We start from the raw sequence: 11136 nt of genomic DNA, 5'->3' as shown, positions 1-11136 counted from the left end.
ATTTATTGTTGGGACGTTATTCACTGAAAAATTATTTTGGTCTCAGATAGCATAATTGACGTTGTATGTCTTGCTTACCAATGATGAATGTTTGTAGAACAGAGTAGAGGCTTGTTCTGTAAATATGTCTTATTAATGTAAATATGAAATTTATGTGTTATGTCATGAGATATATGATTAGCTACTCCACATAACTTATAATTAGAATCCTTAATTTATTATACATTTTGTCTGCTGGCTGGAAGGAGCCAAGCTCCTAATGGATATAATGTTTAAGGAAAATTTTTATGATACAGAGTTTTTGGAAGATCCTATTTATAAAGAAGGTTCTATTAAAATTTTTACAAAATGTTGAAATAATTATTCAAATAATTAGTAGTAATAGTATTAAAATGTCAGTGTATAACTGAGTACTTTTTAATTAAATGAAATAAACCTTGAATTTGTGGCTTACGAGATGTATGTGTGTTCTCATCCTGTGCCGATTACCCCCTATTTTGGAATGTGGCACACACATCTACAGAAGCCATTCTTGTTGAATGTAACTTAGTCAAAGGGGAATGTTCAAAGGTTGGAAACCATGACGAATAGATGCATGCCAAACTTGAGTGATATTGAAAGTGGTAGCACCACACTCATGTACATTCCATCCTTCCAAAGCATGTACTATTCCAGCTACACGCCACGCACTCATTGCTCTCCTTGGTAGTCAATTCTGTGATTAAAGAACATCATTTTTAAAAAGAATTGTTTTGATTGAAGTGCTAATTACATTGCAATAAAAGATTTCAATTACGAGATCAATTTATGTTACGTCAGTAAAACATTAGTTTCTTATTGGATATATTTAAACTTTAAACTTGAGTCACTAAGCACATCCCACATGCCTATAAAGTATTATGTTTTTTACTAAGTTTAAAGGGTATTTTTTTCCCTTTAATTATTCACTCAGAGATATTTAGTATTTTAAACTTATATGTAATACAATTTTTCCCTTCAATATTTGAAAATAGTGCGCTAAGTACTATGTCGTTAAAAATTTAACTTTGACTGATAATTGACCTCAAAATTTTCAAAAAATTACCCAGAAAATTACATAAAAGTATAACAGACGTTCTCAAGGGAATAGTTGAGAAGTAAAAATGTTCTTTAACTTTTTTTTTTTTTAACAATGTAGACAGCTTATGGAGTCCATAGAGTTTTGGGAGTAATATAATTATCTTGGCGAAGTGTAATGAGAAGGATGATAAATAAATAAAAAATAGAAGTTAAAACTTTGCAGGCTACTAACCTCACAATAATGCCTGTTTGGGAATGAAGGAGGAGCCATCATTGCTAGAGTGTAGTGGTAGAAGCAATCCTTTCGTAATTTTTTGGGTGGGAATTGAGAAAATGGTACGAATAGTGATCCTTTTGGTGCCTTCATTTGTTCATGTTCGTCCCTCCCACTAACCATATCTGGACAACGTCACATCATGTAATAAATAAAAAAAATCCATTAAATAAGAGGGAAAATGTGAAGTAAAATTTCACCAACATTAATCAATGGCAAAGTGTCGAAGTTGTTGAATTTTTCCAAATGTGTTTACCTTCTTCTCATGATAAGTTGTTGAAAGAGCAAAACTTTCTTTTGGCTTTGTGTTGAGTCTCTGACGAAGCTTCGTGAGCTCATCTTGATATAATGTAGTCACCTGAAAACCAAATTTTGAGATCTCAATAAATTAATCATATTAATGTAACTTTATTTTCATACAATTTATTACTGATCAATACCATCCCGTTTTCAAAAGTTTCATGGAATATATGTGCGTTAGGGCAGGCGAGGGCGTGTATCATCTCAGTTTTTGTATGGTGTAATTTCAATAACATCTTGAATATGTTTATTGACCCTCTTTCAAATGAAGTTAAAATAAATTTGTCTAAACTGATCCCCTAGTCTAAATGAAACTAACAATATCTCAGACACCCATAATTAAGAATACCTAACAAACCCGCAGGTAGCATTTGGATTGGTTAATTTGGATTTGAATTTCAATTTTAAAATTTTGCATTTTAAATCTCACATTTAAAAATCATATATTTAAAATCCTTTGTTTAGGTAGTTTAAAAAATTTTAACTAAAGAAGAGATATGAAATGAGATTCACAACAAAACTGAAAAAAAAAAAAAAAAGTGATAAATTTACCTCTATTTTGCAATGAATGAGAAATAAGAAAATATATGAGAGTTATAAAAGTATTAATAGTAAAAATACAACAAGAATGAGAGGTTTGAAAAAGTTCCTAGAATTTCAATAATCGGGTGTAGAAGAGATTTGAAATTACAAAAGAAATATAAGAAGTAATGGATTTGGAATTTAGATTCAACTTCATAAATTTTTATGTATGCAAATGAAGGATTTGATCAAAATCTAAATCTAAGTCCCCATTAATCTAAACCCACTATCAATGTCATTCACAAAGATGATTAAAAGAACCCCCATGACATTTTAATGACGTACATAAGATGGACCTAAATTATATCTCTCTAAACAAATACAATGACCAATGACCCTTTATAAGTAGGATCCATAACCAACTCATGCAAACTAATATATTATTTTAACTAACAAATACAAGATCAAACATAATATATCTAACAAAATTGTTGGGCATAAGTTGTCTTAAGATTTTCGTCCTAGTCTTTTCAAATGAATACAATATCTTGTGTTCACTTAATTAGACCAAGACCTTGAGACTTCGAGACAAGTTGGACCCATTCTGATTTTAGTAGACTAGTCAATTAAAACAGTTCAGGACAAGGAATTCTATATGCTAGCTTACCTAAACATGTCTTTCACACAAATAATCGGCTATATCGGAGGAAAGCTTATCAAAGTTGCCCCGTAGAAGAACTTGATGTGTCCCTTTGGGAAGGCTGTTCACAACTATAACAGCAGCTAAACTATTTCCATCTACAATCCTTACCTTCAGTTTTGGAAACCTCTGAACATAAAATTCACCATTTGAATTCAGCTCTTCTTTCTGCATGTACCCATACAGGCTTCAATATTTCAACTTTTTTTTTTTTGCCAAAAAAAGAAAAAAAGTGAGGGAAATGGTGTGATGTGAACTTGTCAACCTGATTCAATAGCCCTAGACTAAGAACTTTAACACCAGATGAGTCAGCCTCAAGAATGGCCTCTTCAATTATCTTGTTCAGTCTTTTGCTGTACCATTTTGAGAGATACTGTATAATAAAAGAGGAGAATGACACTGATAAAATGTAACACACGTTACAACAATATAATAATGTCTATATTGCACTAAGCCAAAAATTCTTACTTCTTTTGTAAATCGTGGCACGACCCATGATTGCAAATTGAGTAGTTTCTTGAAATTATTACTTTCTGAGACAAAAGTATGACCAAAGATCCAAGCCTTTAGCTTCAAAACAATCATAAATGGCCACATAAAGTAAGGCACCATTTTGAAGCTTGAGATTTGGAGGCCAAGGAAGCAAACCCTAAAGGAAGATGATAGATGGAAACTGACATTATTAAATGAGTTAAGTGAACCACATCTGGAGAATCTCTTGATCTCTTCAAAGATGTTTCATAAGTATCATCTGTGGATTCATCCACTGTGCCATGAATGTAGTCATATAAGGGCATGAAAAGGGAATAATTTGTCCTGAATTTGGTTGATGCAGTGAATGAAACCTGTGGTCATGATTTCTTGAGTTAACTATCCCTCATCCAACATTAGAAGAAAAAAGAATATATAGAAAAATGATAATTATTAATATGGTATTACCAAAAAAAAATACTAATAATCCACAAATGTTATGACATGAAAAACTGATCTAACATTTGGATTTGGAGAAAAATGGCCAACTTTTGTTCGGTAGAGTTTCCAAGGTTAATTACCGTTATTTCACACAAAAACCAGGTATGGAGACTTGAAATTATACTTCCAGCTGGGTTCGCTGATCTCAGAAATTTACAGTTTGATTTTGTCTGCTCAATTAAACATTTAATAAATGTAATAATTTCTCCTGTTCTCATAGCTCCACTTTTATTTCTCTAAAAATGTTATAACTATCTTCAACATATATATCTGCACGGAGATTCAATTTTTTTCTTTTTAATTATTAACTTCCCTATCTTTTTGTTGCTTCATGTACACATATGTTATGTGTGACGAGTACAAACTTAAAAAAAGAGCCCATCACAAAAAATTAGTCTATTGGCTGAGAGAGCCCTTTGAACTTATAAGGACCACTCAACTTGTGAGGATCTCTGATATGGTTGAGAGCCAATGTCCCTAGCAGTTTTACTCCACAGCACTTCACTTCGCCTCCTACCAATCAAAACCCTTTTTAAGTAGCCCTTTTTGTGACACTGGCCTTTTAATGAAAGTATCAATGTGACAAGCACAAGCTCAATGAGAGAACCCATTCCAAAAGACTAGCCTCTTAGGTGGGAAAGTCTCTTGAACTCATAAATCCCATTCAACTTGTGAGACTCCCTGATGTGGGAGCTATGACAATGTCCAAAGAAAGAGCCCATCCCAAAAGACTAGCTTATTAGGTGAGAAAGTCCCTTAAACTTATAAACCTCACTCAACATGTGAGGCTCCTTGATACAGGACTCATGAAATTATGCAGTATTATGCTAACAAAATAGAAATTATTCAAGAATTTATTATATTGCAATTGCTACAACTTGTTTTGGATATTATCAATAAACTAATGGTTTTAATGAGTATAGAACTTGACAAAGACAATGGAAGATGGAACCAAGCACAAAGATGGAGAAATTATAGCATGAAGCTAGAATAAGGGTGACTTACGATGGCATGTAGCAGAGATACTTGAACAAGTAAAAGACAGAGAAGAGCTTCTTTGGGAAGAACTCAAAGTTGCAATGACCCAAATTGTTCATGAAATCGATATAAAATGTGTAACCAACAATGGAGGCTATGGAGATTGTTCTTGTAAATAATGTTGTCACTTGTGGTATTGAAATATAATAAAATATGCTAGCATTTCAGCAAACGGATGAATAACAGCTGTTCCAGAAAAAAATCAAACTAATGAGCAATGAAATCAAATAATTCGTTAGTTTATTATTAGTACAGAAGCATAACATGTGTTAAAGGTCATTTATGTATTACTGAAAATTCTACATGCTTATTTTCTCAAAAAAGAAAAGAATTAAAATGTTTGACATGATTATTTGCACAAATAATAGAATTTTTGGGAATCCTTTTAATCATAAAATTCACCTTCTGTTAATAAACAAACTGAAAAGATCAGTTTTTTCCCCTGAAAAAAACCATAAACCAAAATTGTATATTATAGTCAAATAATTAGGTCATAATCGATCAACTCTTGTAAACATGTCGTGCTAGTGATTCTTCTGTAAAATGGCTAAAGAATATTTTTCACCAATTTAGATTAATTAATAATTTCTTTAATATGAAAAATAAGTCATCCTGAATTACCAGCCCTAAATCTGCCCCAACAGTAGGGTAAATTGGGCCCCAAGGGGATCATATATGAATGAAGATTATCATACCAGTAATAGGCTGGGTGACAATGGAAGAATGATGGTGAGAATGGTAGCGAGCATAGAGAAAATGGTGGTGAAGAGCTTTGTGAAACCAATAATAAAGAAACTCCACAGGATCAGCATACAACAAAATCGTGAGAATCACGCCATCTATTTTCCATAAGGGTAACCGAGAAAATTGAGGAAATATCATGTATGCTATATAGAACAAGAGTCCATACAACAAAATCTGGTCATCCCTGCAAGGATTGTTACCACAAATAACATTGGTTTCAAGAAAAGGAATAGCAACGTAATATATAAATAATTGAGAGAGAGATAAACCAGTTGCTTTCTCTATCAACTTGATTGAAATCGAGGCCTTTATAACAATCCTGTTTTGCCTGTCGCAGTTCGATAACGAGAAACAGAAATCCATATTTGTTTGTGAAGCATTCTTGCCAAAAGAATTGGGAGTTCAAAATAGTAAGTTGGCTCATCCACATAATCATTAAACGCCACAGAATAGACGTTGTGGGCAATCCATGGGACTAATACCAAGTACTGATCAATGTTCATTGATCGTCATGCAAACACAAAAGAGGCATATTGATGAGTCAGCTTTAATATGAATACAAATTAAATTTACTACTGAAACTCAGATCCCTTGTTAATCTACATGGAAGTTACGTAAATATATGCAAGATATGGTAATTTTGATCTAAATATAATTGTAGAAGTTGCTAGGCAATTAGTACAGCAAGGCATTTTGATCTATTTTTCTCACGCCCCAAAAATAAAGGGTGACCAGAATGGATACGAACTACATCGTGCATTCCCGAAAGCCTTAAATTGAAGAAAATCTTTTCATTTTACTATAAATTATAATGTACTGAAAAAAACTCATTGTAATAAAATATTTAATATTTTTGTAGAAATTTTGGTAGAACCTCTCCTATAAATAGGATCTCCCTAAAATTCTACAATACAATATTTTACATAAAATATAATATCAATCAGGAACTCAGCTCCTTCCAATTAGTAGACAACATATATCAAAATAGATACCTATCTATAGGCTATGTGGAGCATCTAATCTTACTTCTAAAATAAAATATAAGAATTCAAATATTTATATCAAAGGAGACAATGCTAAGCAAAATTTCACCCCAAAATAGTTATACACCCTTTTGAGGCTAGCAGTGAGATCAACGTCAGCTAATTAGTTTGAGACCAAAATAAATTTTCAGTGAATAGCATCTCAACAATAAATAATTAAATGTGTATAAAAGAAAAATATAGAATAATTATAAGTGCTAAAGATGATAATTTTTGCAACCAAATATTTAATAAAATTCGGCATAAGAGGGTTCTATATAACGTTAAATAAAATCTTGATTCATTAAAGCATCATATCAAACATCAGTATCATTTATTTACAATAAAACAAATAACTGTATTAAATAATTATAAATATGTTGTTAATCAAAACCAATAAAAAAATAGATTCATCAAATAATTAAAATCTCATAATTATGCGAATTTATCAAAACAAGTAACAAACATGGACACACAATCCATGAGGATAAATAACCAAACACGGCTTATGCCACAAAATCAAACATGGACACACAGTCCACGAGAATAAGTAACCAAACGCAGCCGAAACCACAAAACAAACGTGAAGACACAGTCCATGAGAATAAGTAACCAAACGCAGCCAAAGCCATAAAACAAACGTGAAGACACAGTCCATGAGGGTAATGCTAACCAAACACGGCTTGAAGCTATGAAAACAAACACGAGTATGAGACCCATGAAAAAAAATGTGAGAACAGAGCGCACGAAATTCAAACTAGCTAGTTATTAACCAAGGTGCACCAAAGGCTAACGGAACTACCGTTAGCAACCAATGTCCTATATAAAATCCCCATCAATCCATTTTTAAACATGCAAGAAAATCATCGTTATAAAATACAGTTCCCATTCTCAAAGTCAAACTCACATGAATAATTTTGAAGATTCAAACTTGCCGAGATAAAATTTCATAACTGAAGTCCATGTTTGGCATTTATTGCATAATTCAAAATAACCGGAGTTGATGAAAATAATCTCATTAATTTTTGAAAGCATTCATCGTAAGAAAGCAAAAACACATACACATGCCATAACTCAATTATCTTTCAAGACCAAAGATAAATAATTTCAATGATAAAATATTCAATAATTAACATAATTGTTATTAAAATGATTTACATAAATATAATATTTTAGAAAAAATTTTATGGTAAAGCAGTTGGGACGTTATTCACTTATCTGAAGTGTTCTCGAGTACTAAAATTCACTTCTTAGAACCCAATCAAACCTTCTTTCCTTTAAATGTCCTATCTGATGTAAAAAGAAAATTCAATGGCATATTCAAGTTTGATAAACTCTTTTCAACTCTTGTCAAGCACAAGCAACAAAACTTAATCAATATTATATATACACAACCATAATTAATTACTCTAAATTCTATGTTCTCATATCACCCTTTTTTTTTCAAGCAATTCAAAGGCATTCCTAATCAAATCTTTAAACATTATCATTTATAATTATCATCCATACAATTTCATAGAATGCAGTTTGTCTCACTATAGTTTCATAATCAAAATTTTTCATATAATTCAAGTTAAATTCATGAATAATTAATACCCAAACTATGTATGTGCCATAAGAAATAATGAAATTTTTAAAAAATCATAATCAAACAAAAATCTTTCTACTATGCGATTTAGCAAACATCTTACAAGTACTATTATTTAAACTTTAATTCCAGTTCTCTTCCAATCTCCTCATAATAAACACTAAAATTTTATTAAACTTCCTTCTAACCTTGCCACAACCTGGTCGATCCAAATGATCCAAATTTTTTTAGCATTGATAATTATATCAAATTCAAATAAAGGTTAGAGCCAAACCATCATCCTCTTGTTCTCTATAGTTTCAGCTTCAATCAAGGTCCCTTCAAACTTGATATACACGACAGTACAGGGAAGGAAAAATAAAACTCACAACCTTATTCATCTCAGCAAACACACGCACAGAACATCAAGAAGAAAAATTTAAAGCTACTCACCTAAATCAATAACAACAGAGAAGAAAGACCGAGTGACTATCGATAAAATAGGGAGGAAAGAAGACAAGATTACAACTAGACGAGGGAAAAATCTAACTTGATTCACGAGAAAGGAAGAAAACAAAATTAACAGCGCTAGACCAAGCGAAAAAAAAAAGCTCACAACCAAAGTCACTAGCTAGCTCTAGCGACTGATTTCCTCACACACCGCAAGCGACTAGATCGTGAACGGTAGAACAGAGTAGCAGCATGAAAAATAATCAAAAGATAGGAAGGATGATGGAGAACCTGGTGTTGCAAGATAGCACAAGCACTATGGCCACCGAAGATGCGAAGAATGGGGGAGGAGTGCAATGGCGGTGGAGAACCAAAATGCTCATGTCGGTGAAGGGAAGGAAAGAAATGAGCTGGACCGATGCTCTATTTTTGCGTAACATGCATATAAGTTCTGAACAAAAAAGGATAATTGGGAAAGCTACAAGAAAAGGCACAAATTTTTCTCATAATACAAAATAAAACCATACTTTTTAGTAAAATTTAAATTATGGACCTTCAAAAAACACTAGATAAGTTCCTCTAAATTACCACTATCCACTTGCTATAAAACTAATCTAGATAAAATTTCAATTAGGAGAAAATTAATTTACGTTAATTAAAAAAAATTGGGTCATTACAATTTTGTTGCCAATTTGCCACTAAAATTGGGCTAAATTCTTACTATTGCCACTTCTAGCCCCTTTAACTCACGTTAGATATAGTCAAAATGGGTCAAAATGCTTTGCTGTCACTATGCATGGGCCTCACAGCTATCATATGTTGGCAGATAAAAGAGAAAATAACAGGTCTATGAAGAAATGACGCTTTTGTTCTTGAAAAAATTATTTAGGAAGAGATATTACTCCACTCTTCAATACAAAGTGCCCAGCACTCCTTAAAAAAAGTTTAGGGGTAAAATAGTTTTTAATCCCTTATTATAAGGTCATATGTGCGAAAAAGGAAAATATCACACAGCCTATATATAACTTAATAGTTCTATATATTAAAAAAGATTTCAAATTTGAAATTGTGTGGATGCAACAAATGTATTTGAAAGAGTTACCTCTAATTAAGTATAACAATGCTCGAATTTAATTAAGTGGTACTAGATCTCAAATAGCTGTATAAAAAAAAAAAAACTTGATTTATACTTTGGACTTAGTATAAAAGGCAAACGAAACAAATTAAAAAAAAAAAGAAAAAGAACCTTGAAGTTCCCAAGAGGCTTCCAAGGCCAATATGTGAGAATGCCTGGTTGAGAAGCCATATCGTGAATGAGCTATGATTATTGTTCTTTTGTAATTAAATTCAAACGGTTTATATAGAGCTTCCCTCATAGATAGATACATTATCGATACCATTTTCAAGAAGTAAGGCATATCACGAATGAGTTAATGACATATTTGTCCATAAACCTTACGGATGGATGCATTACTAATCATTTTCAAATACAGTTAGATGTAGTTTTCAGAAGACACATAAAAGTAGACTCATTAATGAGACTTAGTCCCAACGTTTTTGTATGTTAGTTTTCATGTTAGTCGTAGATTAAATTAATTGTGTTAAACGTTGGCAAAAAAAAAATGTGTTAAACGTTTTTGTATTTGAAAAATGATTTAATAATCGATAAGGAAGCTCAACCTAAAAAAGAATAAATAAATAAATAAACAGCAACATTGACGCAACAATAATTTTAATATACTATACCTATATCCCTTAAATGAATCATCGTAAATTCAGAAGATTTTAAAATAAATAAATAAACCAGGTCAAAAATTTATACAGTTCTGGATTATATAAATATATATTTTGTTGATGTGATGAGTGACTAAGCAGCCGTGCTGCATAGTTAGCTCAAATGCTCCTTTCGTTTAAAAATTTAAGGTATTTTTTAAAAATTTAAATATTAAAACATATAAGGCATTTTGAGTTTTTTATGATATGATCATTATCTTTTTTTTTAAAATATCCTGTTGAATATATTGCTTTATATTTTATTAGAGTGAAATATTTTATTAAATAAAGGTAAATATAAAAAAAAGGTTAGTTTAAAGATAAGTAATTACTTTATTAAAGGTGAGATTTGGTTAAAAATATCCTACATTTTTTAACAGTGGGAGTAAGGTATAAAATTTATAGTGAGCTGTAGTATTCTGAAATTAACAATTTATAAAATATTCTCTCTATATTAAATTATAAAATATTTTTAAAGATAATTTGATGTGTCAAAATATAAAATATTTTTTAGAAATAAGATTTTATTAATAATATTTTTTAATATTATCATTCCTATATATTCTTTATTTTTAATATTTTTTATAAATAAAATATTAAATGAATGGTATTTTTAAAAATTTATATTTTTATCTTAAAAAAATAAAATTGAATTAACTTTATTAATATGTGTAATTTTATTTAAAATTTTTTTATTGATATGTGTGATTTTATT

At 30.8% G+C, this 11136-nt stretch overlaps 1 pseudogene; it reads right to left on the bottom strand.

Annotated features, from left to right (window-relative positions):
- Positions 1-2822: 2822 nt before the first annotated feature.
- Positions 2823-9954, bottom strand: LOC129287588 (very-long-chain aldehyde decarbonylase CER1-like; annotated as a pseudogene).
- Positions 9955-11136: the final 1182 nt, after the last annotated feature.

This window comes from Prosopis cineraria, unplaced genomic scaffold (assembly GCF_029017545.1).
Source record: "Prosopis cineraria cultivar Desert tree isolate PC_DT_omini unplaced genomic scaffold, ASM2901754v1 PC12, whole genome shotgun sequence".
NCBI lineage: Eukaryota > Viridiplantae > Streptophyta > Magnoliopsida > Fabales > Fabaceae > Prosopis > Prosopis cineraria.
Note: the sequence above shows the minus strand (reverse complement) of the source record. Positions and strands in the feature narration are given on the sequence as shown.